A 14,722-nucleotide genomic window follows, 5' to 3' on the forward strand; every position below is an offset into this window, starting at 1 on the left:
TCCTCCATTGTCAATCACTTTCTGGCTTTATCCATTGCTCAATAGACATGAACTCTTTCAGGGTCCCTGGATGGATGGGGGAATGGGATCTTTTACATGGCCATTAGTCCAATTCCAAGGTACAGAAACCCAGTCTCATATTCAGTTGATCTAACTGCTACGTGATAGTATATTAATAGATCTGTGGTAAACACAACAGAATATAAGGAGACATATACTAAGCTGCTTCACTAACACCTTGGCTCAGTTTAGTTTTGGTCCTGAGGAACAAAACAGGACAAGTAGTAGTGGCAGGAAGCTAGCCTGGCACAGTTAGATTAGAATGACCCCTAGAAGAAAAGGGAGAGGACTAAGAATGTTGGGACCCTTACAAAGGACCAATATAGAAGTAGATCTTGGCACCAACACACCAGTTATGAGTATGTTAAATAAAGATGAGCATGGTTGATAAAATTCCCTTGGTCTTCAGTGCTTTAATTTCTAGATCCCTAAGTTATTTTGGCTATTTCTGATAAATCTTTTCCTTGGAGATCTCTCAATGCTTATATGCCCTTGGAAGAGTGGGTGTTCCTGATAGGTGGAAATCAACTCTGATTGGTTAAGTAATGAGCAAATGAATATCATTAGAAGAGGTGGACCTATTCTAATGAGGGACTGGGGGAACGTGACTGATTATTTCACATTTACTCCTCTCGACCCAGAGATCCCCTGGCATTGGACAGTATAGACAAAGGAATCTACCCTTCACCCAAGTCTGTTTGAGTAGTACATAATGGTCCAGAATTGACCTAGATTAGATTCTCTTTGTATGGTTTTCTAGTTCAGTGGGGTAAGAATTCCACCTGGATAAGATGATCTAGGTGGGATAAATTTTTTGGGCAAGGTCAAAATCTCCTTGAGAGACTGGACTTTGATTGAGGAAATAGAAAAAAAGCCCGCATCCCTTCCCCCCTTCATATTAATTGGTTATTAATACAGGAGAGAAATAATAATTTCTCTCAGTAATCAATTATTGTATGATGGTTACAGTATATTTGAAAGCTATCACTATTTCTCCATCTCTTTGATACCATTTCCACTGTAGTTTCTTAAATGATACCTTAGTGGCCTTCTGAGTGCCTACCTAATTATCAGAGAGTAATTTCAGTCCTGGAGAATACATGGCTTATTAAATACAGAATGGTGTTTGCAGATCTTTAGTTCGCATTCTCTTAAGAGTCATATACCCAGCAGTAACAACCACCACAGTGCTTATATCACTGATTCATGAAGCAAAAAATATGGCAGACTCTAGATTTTTCAAAACAATTTCCTTAAGTCTTGTTAATCTCCAAGTGATAATCTCCAAGCATAAGGAGGTCAGCAAAATTTCCTTTTCTGCCAGAGGAAAGAACGAAATTTTCTTTTCATTTCCATGTTGACGGTATTTACTGACATTATTTGTGTAACTAAGATGAATCTATAAGTTTTGTCAAACTACATTTTCATATAATATTAAGCAGGTGAAAGGGGAGTCAAGGGGAAATATGAGCTAATTTTAGGAAGATCAACTACCTTAGTACAAGCTGGGATTTTTGTGGCAATTGAGATAACAATGATGGTGTTAGAAATAAAAATCAGTTTAGCACATGTTCCCTTAATCTTCAAGTTCTTATTCAGCACCTACTACATGTCAATTGCTTTACTAGGTGCTGGGGATGCAAAAAAAATGGTCTCTGCTTTCAAAGGGTTTATAATAGATTGGGAGGAAAACATCATACAGACAAATTAAAATTATATGCAAATTAAATTGAAGTTTCATAAGAAAATAATTTAAATATTAATATTTTGAACTTTCTTAGTGGTAAAAAGATGCTTTTGAGTCTTTTTTTTCTCAAAGCATGCAATATTACCAAATTTGGTAATGTTGGGAAAGAAATTCGATCATGGATTTCAAAAATTTTGTTGCATGATTTCCAGAAGTAGATCTGGTTAAAGCATATTTGAGAAAATGGAATATTTATGGCTTAGAGTAGAAACATATTTAAATGGTAGACAGTTGAATTATTCCAGCTTGCATATAACCTTTTTGTGTAATTTATTTTGTCATTTCCCTGGGACAAATAGAACCGCTTCCTGGTCATGTTTTTCTTCTTTGTCAACAGTTCTGACCATGTAGACTAAACCATTTAATTTTACATTTGCACAAATTTTGCTAAGTATTAACACTCAAATCTTTGTACTTAACTGAATTAAATGCCTTTAATGTAATAATTTAATAAAGAATGGAGTGGGGGAGGAAAAGTGAAAAATAGTGGGTTGAGAATTTTAAAAATTCTTATAAAAGAACAAAACATTAAAAAAATAAGAAAGTAAAAATGCAAATTTAACTGACATAAAAAATTGCTACATTTTGTTAGGGAGCTTAGTCTAAAAGAAACAAAGCTGAGTAAGATTGAGTTACTGTAGGGTTTTGTCCTGAATCTTTCTGAAACTCTGCTTAATGTACCTGCCTTCATTCTAGGTTCATCTTGGGTGTCCCCTCCCCTTAGACCAAGTGACCTTTTGGTTCCTTCAGGGAGACCAGGGTCTCCTACTTTATTACTTCACCTAGGCCTAATTTTTCTCTGGAGTTTTCAAAGATACTGAGCTAGTCTTTACTTTAAATCTCCAATTAAAACCCACAAATCCATTCCCTCAGGTCCAATAACATAAAACTTTCTGAAGTGTTAAAAGCTGATTAAATGTTAATCTGTTAGCCTTTCCTGGCCTTCAAAGCCATAACTGAAAGGGGAAGGGGTAAAAGTAAAAGCTTGGTTTTGGGGGGGGTAGGGAAGTCATAGAAATTTTTGATTTTTATTAATTTTTATAGTTTTATTTATGGGAAGGCTGTTGGACAATCTTAATGGATGATCTGTCCTCTCATTTTACATGAATTGCTTCAAAATTAAACAAATCATATAGCATATATATGTATACATCCACACATATACCTGTATACTTATCTATATACATATATACACACAGTAAAACTTTCTGGGCCTCAATTTCTTCCAGTTAAATGACAGAGTTGGATTCGATGACCTTTGAGCTCTAACTCTGTGATATTAAGAGCTTAGGAGTTCATAGCCCTTAATAAATATTTGTGGAATTGAATTGTAAGGGTAGGCTCTACAATGAATACTTGCTTATTGTATGAATATAATGCAAAGTGGAGTGCAAAGGATTGAAGAGTTGTAATAAAGAAAGTTACTAGGATAGGTCACCATCGAAAGGGACTGATTATTCCAGGCTTCCCTTCATGTATTCTATGCCAGATATTGTCTCCTGTCTCTGTGCACTTGTATAGATATTTGCATATGGTCCCTGATTAGAACGCACTTGCTCTGTCCTCACTTTGGCCTATGAGAATCCTAGCTTCTTTCCAGGCTGAATTGAACTGCTACACCCTACAGCTGCATGTGATCTTTCTTGGCCCCCTCTCCTCACTACTGTTTATGTCTGTATTTGCATACAGATGTATATGTTGTTTCTTTCCAACAGAATGTTATTAATTCTTGGAATAAAAAGGTTATTTACCTTTTGTCTTTGTATACCTAGCACCTAGCATGGTCTCTAGCTTGGAGCTGGAGAACCTACAGCCTCAAGGCCACTTATGGCTTTTGATTCTTAGGTGTGGCCTTTTGACTGAGCCTAAATTTTACAGAACAAATCCTCTTAAAGTTCTGTAAAGTTCCAATTCAGTCAAAGGGCCTTACTTGAGGAACTAGAGGGCCACATGTGGCCTTGAGACCTGCAGGGTCCCCACCCCAGCTCTAGTTGATAGTAGGTTAATAAATGCTTATTGAAAGAATGAATGCATTGTAGCTAATGCATTGGAGAGGAGCCATTGACATTTGGACTGAGTTTAGAAGGATTCTTTGAGATGTGGTATTTCAGTTACAAAAGATGGAGGGAGAAGACCACCCAAACCATTTGCCTCACTTTTTTGTGTATATCTTGTCCCTCATTGCCTAGCGGAAAGGACCTTTCATATACTGGAAGGGGAAGTTAGGTGGTGGTACTGTAGTCCTTGAGTCAAGAAGGTCTGCATTCAAACCCTGCCTTACATACTTATTAGTTACTACTGGATACCTTTTTGCTTCAGTTTCTTCAATTGTAAAATGGGGGTAGTAATAGCACCTGCCATCCAAGGTTATTTGAGAATCAAATGAGATTATAATTAGGAAGAGCTTAGCACAGTGCCTGGAACATAATAGGTATTACATGAACGTTAGCCACCATCACCATCACTTTATTATTACTATTGGACACTCCATGATATCTATTGAAAGAACTGCAATCACTTGGATTCAGAACTGGTTGAGTTGACTGTCAGACTTCAGAGCAGTTGTGAATGACTTAGTGTCACAGTGTTACAGGTTTTCAGTGGGCTACTTCAAGAGGCTGTGTCTGGCCCTGTACTGTTGAACATTTTTATCAGTCACTTAGATAAAGACCTGTTCATATCATTTGTGTCATAGTTTCTTAGAGCACGGTAACATTCTGTTACATTTATGTATCTTCAGCCTTCCCCCAGCTGATGGCATTTACTTTATTTCAAGTTCTTTCATATCACAAAAATTGCTACTATGATTATTCTGATATCCGTGGGATCTTTCATCCTGCATAGCAGTGGCACCTCTGCCTCAGAGGTAATGGGCATTTGAGTTATTTTTTAGTATAATAGACTCACTACTTTTAAAGAAAAAATGGTAAGAAGATGAAACTGACATTCTAAATTATTTAAGGCATAAAACCCCACTGTTGTGATTGGTGCAGTATTTGTACGGTGTCATTACACTGAGATAGATTTTATTTTACTACTTGCATGCCTTATTAGACTAGAGATTAACTGACATTCTCAAAGGCCACTGAGCTCTAAATAGAGAGACTAAAGAGGAAAATATAATGTAGAAAAGTATATAAAGAATGGAAACTGTCCAGAAACAGAAAGGGTTGCCTCACCACTTATGAAGCAGTGAGCCTTCTCCCCATCCCTGGAAACATCTATGCTTAGGCTACATGACCCTTTTTCAACGATGTCATAGAAGTAATTATTATTTGAAACAGGGGCTGGATAAGTGACCTTTAAGATTGTACCCAATTTCAGAATCTATTATCTTCTGAAAAGGAAAAGGAGCACAGAAAGGGCAGTGGACCTGGAGAAAGATGTTCAGACTTGATGTTGAACTATTATGTTTTTTTTTTAATTTGTCACGGTGAAATGCTTAATGTATTATCCAAACCCTTTACCACGTTAAGGGAAAGTAAATTGGAATACTTATTGACATCTCAGTATCATTACCTCTCCAGGTGGCTAGTGGGAGAGTAAATCAATCAGTCTCAGAGTCCTTAGGAAGATACAATTTAAAAACAAAATCCCTTACATTATTGACTCTAAGCTAGCATTTGACAACCAAGATTTTATTTTGCTGTTTCATATTGATATAGACACAGTATGTCATGGTGGGTATGGTGCTGAACCCAAATTTGGGCAGAACTGAGTTTAAATTCCTCCTCTGACACCTGGTAGCTATGTGACCACAGACATAGCACAATACCTTTTGAGCCTCGGAGAATCCCTTAAGAATGGTATACTTTATTTTATTGTACTTTGCTTTATTGCACTTCACAGATGTTGTGACTTTTTTTTCTTAAAAATTGAAAGTTTGTGACAATCCTGTTTGAAGAAAATCTATTAATGTCATTTTTCCAACAGCATGTGCTCACGTTGTGTCTGTGTCGCAACTTGGTAATTCTCACACTATTTCAAACTTTTTCATTATTATTATATCTGTTTTGGTGATTTATGATCAGTAGTCTTTGATGTTATTCTTGTACTTGTTTTGGGGCTCCATGGACTGTGAACTTAATTGACAAATGTTGTGACTGCTCTGACTGCTCCACAGGCTGGCCATTCCCATTTTTCTCCATCTCGTTGGACATTTCTTTTCCCTCAGACACTACAATATTGAAGAATATTGCATAAATTTAGTTGATAGATTAGTGGCAGGGTTTGAGAGAATTTACTCCAATTTTGAAAGAAGTTCTACTGTGGGTAAAATGCTATCAAACAGCATCACATGCTACAGGGAAATCTTTCATGAAAGGAAGACTCAATCGATGCAGTAAACTTCATTGTTATCTCATGTTAAGAAATTGCCACCACCACTTCGATCTTCAGCAACCACTGCCCTGATCAATCAGCAACCACTGAAATTGAGGCAAGGCCATCCAACCACAAGAAGATGATGGTTTGCTGAAGGCTCAGATGATGGTTAACATTTTTTAGCAGTAAGGTATTTTTAAATTATGATGGGCACCTTGTTTTTTTTTATTTTTTTAGACATAATACTATTGCATACTTGAGAGACACCATTTTTATATTCACTGGGAAAACAAAATATTGGTGTGCTTTGCTTTATTGTGATTGGAACTAATCTGCAATATTTCTGAGATATGCCTGTATACCACCGATCTACGAAGTTATATAAGTGCTAGAACCCGACTGAATTCGAATACGCAGGAAGTTACAGATTACTGAGGTATGAATGTATTTTGTGTTGATAATATTTATGCATTTCTATTGAATGTTTCATCCTGAAGTGAGGTGTCATGAGGATATAAGCTACAGACGTAGTGCCAAATGATGCTTTTACTTTATGTAATGGTTTTTTCGGCAACATGACTGGACCTGTGATACAGTCAAATTGGTATAATTATAATGATTGGTCACATTTTTTTTTTTGCCCATTGGAGGCAGCTGGCGATGCAGGGTACAGTGCTGAATCTAGAGTCTGGAAGATTTGACTTCACATCTGGTCTCAGTCACTTGCTAGCTGTGTGACCTTGGGTAAATTACTTAACATGTTTGTCTTCATTTCCTAAACTGTAAAATGGGGATAATAATAGCACCTATCTTCCATGGTGTGAGGATCAAATGAAATATTTGTAAAAAGTGCTTAGCATAGTGCCTGGCACATAGTAAATTTTAATATTCCCTTTAATTCCCTTCCCCTTAAAGTTTGTAAAGGGAATTCCTCGCAAAGACCCTGAGAGGATAGAAACACTTTTTGTGTTGTACTTCTTGTATGTGATGCTACTGAGGATCAGAGAAATTAAGACATTACCCAGGGTCACATAACTATTAAGCGTTAGACTCAGGACTTGAGCCCATATCTGGTACTCCCAGACCAGTGTTCTTTCAAATGTACCACATCTATTCCTCGCTCATCATATTTATGAGAAAAACAGCATTTTGGGGCAGTGAATAGACAGCACTGGCACTAGAGGCAGGCGGACCTGAGCTCACATGCGGCCTCAGACACTTGACACTTACTAGCTGTGTGGTCTTGGGCAAATCACTTAACCCTGATTGCCTCACCTCCTCCCTCCAAAAAGCAAAACAAAGCAAAATAAAAAACATTTATTAAGAGCTTGCTGTGCGTAGAACACTTTGATAGGACTGAGGGAGATATAAATTTAGGTAAGATATAACACATACCCTCATAGAGCTTATAATCTAGTAGAGGGATAGTACATATGCAAAAATAACTACATAGCAGTGATGCCCTTTTTCCTGCTACAGGTCTTTTTGAAAGGTCAGAGCACATACTTCTCCCAAACCTTGGCTGGAATAGGTGCAATCATTGGCATGAATGATCACACTAGATACCAAATTCTTGAATAATAGAGCACCCCAGCTAATTATTGCCTTTAGATTTAGTTCTGTTTTAAAACTGGATTTTCTTGTCACCAAGGACTGTGTCATTATCAGAGGCCCCCTCTTGACATAGGATCAGGAATTCTATGTAACTGTTGCTTAATTTCTTCTAGAGAACATGTGCTCCCAAACTCACATGTGGTTTTGCTAACGAAACCCCACAAAGCTGGGGTGTAACATCTTGAGTTGATTTTGAGGACCTCAGATGCTTTGTATCTGCCATGTAAATTAGTCTAAGCAAGCACAGAAGCTAAACCTGGAGGTCAGGATAATTCTCTGTTTCCTGTCTAGCTACATTCCTGCCTTTTTGTATTTATGTGTACCCAACAGACCTTGCTAGGCTTTGAATCTATTCTACAACCATAAGGTAAAATAATTCATGAGAGGTATAAAGTGCTATGTGAGGTTTGAGGAGAGAAGTTCAATACTAACTGAAAATAATTAGTTTTCCTTAGCAACAATTTACATTTTATTTAAACTCAATTCATATTGATGGACCAGAACTCATTAAAAAAATGTCACATCTAAGCTATTCCTGGGTTGTAAGTTGGGACTGAAAGTGGTATCAATACTTGAGTCTTTCTGATATCATGGATCCTTAGTTGTATCTACCTCAAGATACTGTTCAGTCATTCCTTTTTTAAAAAAAAATATTTATTTTTAGTTTTCAAGATTACTTTCGTAAGATTTTGAGTTCTAAATCCCCCCCTTCCTCTTTTCCCTCTCCAAGATGACATGCAATCTGATAAAGGCTATGCGTGTACAATCATATTACGCATATTTCTACATTAGTCATTTTGTGAAAGGAGGGTCAGAACAAAACGGAAAAACCCTCTAGAAAGAAAAAACAAACACAAAAAAGAGAAAAGAGTATGCTTTGTTCTGGATTCAGACTCCTTAGTTCTTTCTCTGGATGTAGATAACATTTTGCATCATGAGTCTTTTGGGCTTATCTTTGATCATTGCATTGGTAGAAGAGGTAAGTCTAACAAAGATACTCTTTGCACAATGTTGCATTTACAGTGTTCTCCTGGTTCTGCTCAGTTCGCTCAGCATCAGTTCATGCAAGTCTTTCTAGGTATTTCTGAAATCTGCCTGCTCATCATTTCTTATGGAGCAATAGTATTGCATTACATTCATATACCCCAACTTGTTCAGCCATCCCCCGATTGATGGGCATCCCCTCAATGGCCAATTCTTTGACATCACAAAAAACTGCTCAGTCATTCCTGAGGAGAGCTGTTGAGATCTGAAATCAATCAACAAATGTTAATTAATTATCTGTACAGTGTCAGGATCTGGAAATGTAAGGACAAAAATGAAACTATTCCCTTCTCCCATCCCCTACCCCCAAAGATGAGCTTGCATTCTATCTGAGAGACAAACATAGATATAAACAAAATGGACCCAAGGTAATTTTGAGGGGGAGGGAATTGTTGGCTGTGGAAAGATTACAAAGGTCCTCATGCAAAAGCTGGTCCTTTAGTTTTGAATGGGACTAGGGATTCTAAGAGACAGAAATGAGGAGAGAGTACATTTCGTGAATGTGAGACAGCACAGATGTGGAGATGGGAAATGGAGTAACATGTATGAGGAAAAATAAAACCAGTTTAATTGGATCACAGAGTATATAGATCGAAGCAAAACTAAGAAGGTTGGAAAGATAGGTTTGGGCCAGGTTGTGAAAGTTTTCAAGTGCCAAGCAAAGGAGTTTATATGTGGCCCTAGAGGTAATAAAGAATCTTTGGAGTTGATATGATCAGGTCTGGGCTTTAGGAAAAAAAAATGTTGGTTGCTGAACTAAAGATGGAGAAGCTTGAGAAATGGAGACCAAAAATCAAAAGCTTCTGCCGTAGTGTGGTAGAGAGGAGATGAAGGCCTTTGTGAGAGTGGTGGTTGTGTGGATAGAGAGAAAGACACAGATTTGAATGGTGTTCTGGGCAGTAGAAATGGCAGAAATTGGTAAGTGATTGACTATATGAAGTGAGGGAGGAGTGGAAAAAGTTAGTTCAGATTCCCAATGGGCTTGACTTACATCCTATGGGTTTTGGTTAGAATCAGTCCTTCTCATGCTTATATCGACAACTTCTTTGCATATCATGGGCCTTTTCTAATCAGATCTGGAACTTTTTCATAGTGAAATCAATGGCAACTGCTTTTTGCTAAGAGGTTTATTGAATTTTAAGTTTTAGAAACATGGAATGAAATGTTCCTAGCTGAACTGGTAGTTGATACCTGGTATTAAGCTACTTCCCGTTTCATTTTTGTGTTTGTTTTTTCTGTCTGCTCCTAAGGGTCTGGTGATTGTTGGATCCAGCTTACTGTGCATTACACAGATGTTTAGCAGCCTAAAGACAACTTAGGGAATGTTTGATGCTCTGATTGTTGACTATGGTTTTATCTCAGATTTTTTTAGACTTCTTCTGCTCTAAAGCTTATAAAGAAAATAAAATCAGAAAGCATGTATTGAGCAGTAATAATACCATGCGTTTATGTGGTCATTTGTGATTCTAAGAACTTGAGCATCCATTACTTTATATGATTCTCTCAATAATACTATGAAGGATGTATAGCATGACCTCCATTTTACAGATGGGAAAACTAAGTCTAAAGAGGTGAAGGGTGACTTGTCTAATTGTATAAGATTAATAAGGGACAGAGTTGGGACTCAAACTCAGGCATTCTGATTATAAGATCTATTATCTCTTTGGGACATCTTGAGTACCTACTGTGTGAAAAACATTGTATAAGGTACTGTGGAGGGACAAAAGGATGCACAAATGTGGCCCCACCTCTAAAGAAACTTGGTCTAGTTCAGTGATTAGCCAAGAGTTTAACAGCAGCATAACACAACACAATGGAAGATAGACAAGGGAAATATACGATTGATTCTCAGAGCAGTGCTAGAGAATGATATATGCTATGAAAATACAAAGTTTTATTGTGTTGGGAAGATATCTCTGAAAAATGATCTTTTTGCCTCATCTTGAATCCTTCTAATACCCAAAGCTGATCATGAAGCAGATCAAAAAAGAAGAAATTACTGTGGGTTGGAGTAGTATAGATGGCATCCTAGAGGAGATAAAATGTACATTGGGCTTTGAAGGAGAGGCATGATTTTGGTAAAGGAAGGAGGAAGAGAAGGACATTTCACACAAGATGAGGCATGTGAGAAAAAGGAGAGAAGCAGAAATGTGTAAAGGGTACTTAGCAAGTACAGGAGTCAGGTATTAGTCTTATTAGGAATTAAGACTGAAAGTAAGTTGAGGTCTGATGGTGGAGGGGTTTGAAAGAAATTAAAAATCATCAAGAGAGAGTAACAATATCTCCCAGAAAGTAAGAAAATTTGTTGGCAATTAGTGGAGATTTAGGATGGAAAATAAAGTTATTGATTCTAAGGACTAAGTAGCATTCTATAGGTAAAGGAGTAACAGTTCCTTATGAATTGGTCCAGCCTTTCTGGAAAGCAAGTTGGAACTATGTACCCAAAGTTACGAAACTGTGCACGCATTTTGACCCACCTATACCACTCTTAAGTCTTCGCCCCTAAGACAAAAAAGAGTGAAGAAAAGGACTTATATATGAAAAAACATTTATAGCAGCTCTTTTCATTACAACCCAAACCTTGAAACCAAAGGGACAAACTCCTATTGGGAATGGCTTAAAAAATATGGTACATGAATACAATGGAATAGTATACTATAATATGTGATGAAATTGAGAAGACTTCTACGAACCACTGCAGAGTAAAGTGAGCAGAATCAGACAGAAGTATTTATACAATGACAACACTAAAACAAAATTATAGAGAAAAACATATTTAAAAGACATTAGAACTCTGATCAATGGAATGATAAACCATGAGTCCAGAAGACTGAAGATGAATCTTGTTATCCATCTCCTGCCAGAGAGGTGATGGACTTAAAATGTAGAATGAGACATGCATTTTATATGGCCAATGTGAGAACTGATCTTGTTGGATGATGCATATTTGGTAAGAAGGGTTTTTTTTTCCATTTAAAAAATTGTTCAGTGGGAATACAGAATGAGAGAGAGATAAATGCTTATAAAAATACCAATGATAAAGAAATTTTTAAAAAAGGATAATGGCTCCCAAAGGTACTTTTTACAACCAGAAACTCATGGGAAGCAATAATAAAATTTGTTTAGCATTTCTTCAAAGATTCAATGTTGATTGAATTAAAGATTCTATAACCACAGAATCTTAGAACCAAGGGACCATAGAAACCATCTTGTTCCCTTCCCAAATCCCAATTTTATACTTTAGGAAATAGTCTAGAGACCTGTTCTGTTAAATGATTAAATCAAGTTAATATATCTAGTTTATAGCAGAGTTGGCTATCCCATTAGAGAAAGGAAAGGATTTTCCCCCCCAGCTTCCATCATTGAACAAATATTTCATGCTAAATAAATTTGAAATGTTGGAAAACTCATGGAATTCAAATGGGGACATTTTTTCCACTTAATTTGTAGCTGTCCAAATAAGATTTATTCACTCAGAATCTCTTTTGCACAGTGAAGGGGATGACAATACCATCTCCTGGATCTTCGGTGTATTTGGCTACCCTGAAGTTCAACCTAGGAGTCTCTTCAGATTCTAGAGAGAATAATAACTGATGTGGTTGCTGCCTACATTTTTCTGGGCAACTGGTAATAGACATGAACCCCGGACTTGTGGGAAAAGTTTCAGGGAGGCAAATTATCATGAATTTTCTAAACAAATGGAAAAAAGTAGAGCTGTTAAAAAATGAAAATATTTATCTACAGGAGGAGTAAGTTCTCTGTTGCTGCAGATATTCAAATAGAGACTGGATGAATGTTTATCACAGATGGTGGAAAGGATTCAGTCTCTGTCAAGAACTTGGGAATTGATGATTTTTAAAGGCCTTTTTGGCTTCAGGACTATAAATCTAGACAAGAAGTTTTAGATTTGGGAGTGGACAAATATCTGCCTGTGATTGAAGACAATTTACAACTTGGAGGGAGAGAATAGACCTGGGGGGAGAAGTTTGGACCAAGATGTGATGGTAAACAGAATACCTTGCTAGGATTAAGATTAAGCCCAAAGGGGCTAGACAGAAGTCTTGGAAACAGAGGCTGGAGGATACTTTCGCATATAAAGCAATACTAGCTTGCATGATAGCATTTTGTCCCTTGTCCTGTGTAAGGATATTCTGCATTCCATTAAATTAGCATTTATTAAATGACTGCTGTTTTCAAGAGAGATGTAGTTTTGGTAAGATATGTTTCTAGTGGAAGGAGATGTTAAACACAAAAATAGCCATAAAACATGATAAATCCATAAGAGTTTTCTAAGCAGAGTGATATAAAAGGTCAATCTTGACTGGGTCAGGAGTAGGGAGGGGAATCTCAGAAGTCTTCCTAGAGGAGATGGTATTTGAGTTGGTCTTCTGAGAATGGGAAGAAGACCTTTATAGCGTATATAGATTTCTCTGACAAATGGCCATATTGTCTTTACTTGAGCATGTCTAATAGAGAGCTTACTTCCCTATAAAATAGATCTGGATATTCCATTTTTGGATAGTTACACTTTTGAGAAACTCAATAAACATTGAACATGCTAATGTGTGTATAGATGCATATTACAGGAATTTAGAATGGTGTGAGCAAAGACATAGAGGGAAGAAAGCCAAGATCCTATGTGTATAGGGAAAGATTTATGTGTATTAAACGATTTTGATTTTTGGTACTACAGGATGTCCCAAAAATCTTAATGTACTTTTAAGCTATTAAGACTTGGATTTTCATACTTTAATAATCAAAATTTAAGCTTTAATAGCTTTAAACTGCACTAAGACTTTTGAGACATCCTTTTTATTGCAATCTTTAGTGAAAAGAGAGATCTGTGGAAGATTTACAGAAAGACATAAATGAGGGTCATGCAGGGTGAGGTGATGGGAAGAGGTAGTGATCTGCTCTGATGGAAGGCTCACTCATATTGATAATATTGTAAGTAAACAAAGCTGTATGACCTACCTGTTAGTCCCTGGAAAGTGTCTTTATACAGTCTTTGGAGCACCAGTGCATCAGACTACCTGCCTTACCCTACAAATGTAAAGCTCTAGTGTGTTCTCTTTCTCTTTCTTTCTCTCTCCATTTTTCCTTCCAACCATACTTGCACACATATGTGTACACAAGATACACAAATATGGATACCTGTATACATATATGACTAAAAGCCCCCAATACTCCACACACATGTATATGGCATATGTGCATACATGTAAAACTCATGTATATATGTGCACACATGAACCCATATAAGTATCAAATGCTCAGAAAATATAGTCACTATTGTGTAGCGACAAAATATTCTTGCACCAGTAATAGCTGTTGGCTAAGCTGCTTTACCAAATGTATATTTCAGATTTCACTAAAATCCTAACCCAACAAATTGACCCTAGTGGCTTATGTATCTGAAATGATCTTTTCCTCCCCCTTCCCCAATCCTCCCTCCATTGACATGGAATTCTGCTTTGCTATTTATTACCTATATGATGCTGGTCAAGGCAGTCAACCTCTTTGAGTCTCAGTTCCCTCATCTGTAAAGTGGGGAGAGGTTGGACTAGATGGTTTATAAGTTTCCTTTCAGCTCTGGACCTGACATCTTCTGACCTAGAGTGGCTTATATGCTTGATTTTTTATATTAAAAAAATCTTATTGACTAAAAAAAATCTACATTGGTTTTTCTCCTATCACTTAGATAGGAAAAAAATCTTAATGTATTCTCAAGCAGGCATAAACCTCATTAGGATGAGTTTTTAGGCTATGGTCCCTACTTGTTTGATTGAATCTGTAAACCAGTAATGATTATTACTGACGCCTTTCTCTGTATCTACTGAAGAGGCATTCAGTTAGTTGCTATAGAGTATGTCTGACGGACTGTTTTCCTCTAGGGTCCCCCAGATAATAAATAGTCAGCAAAAAATAAAGAAA

The 14,722-nt window shown here is 36.9% G+C and overlaps 1 long non-coding RNA gene across 1 annotated transcript in view; it reads left to right on the forward strand.

The window, feature by feature from the left end:
• LOC140512846 (uncharacterized) overlaps nt 1-14,722 on the forward strand; it is a 97,150-nt gene that overhangs the window by 35,623 nt on the left and 46,805 nt on the right. The gene's annotated exons all lie outside the window — the stretch shown is intronic.

The sequence above is a fragment of the Notamacropus eugenii genome, chromosome 6 (genome assembly GCF_028372415.1).
Source record: "Notamacropus eugenii isolate mMacEug1 chromosome 6, mMacEug1.pri_v2, whole genome shotgun sequence".
In the NCBI taxonomy this organism is placed as follows: Eukaryota; Metazoa; Chordata; class Mammalia; order Diprotodontia; family Macropodidae; genus Notamacropus; species Notamacropus eugenii.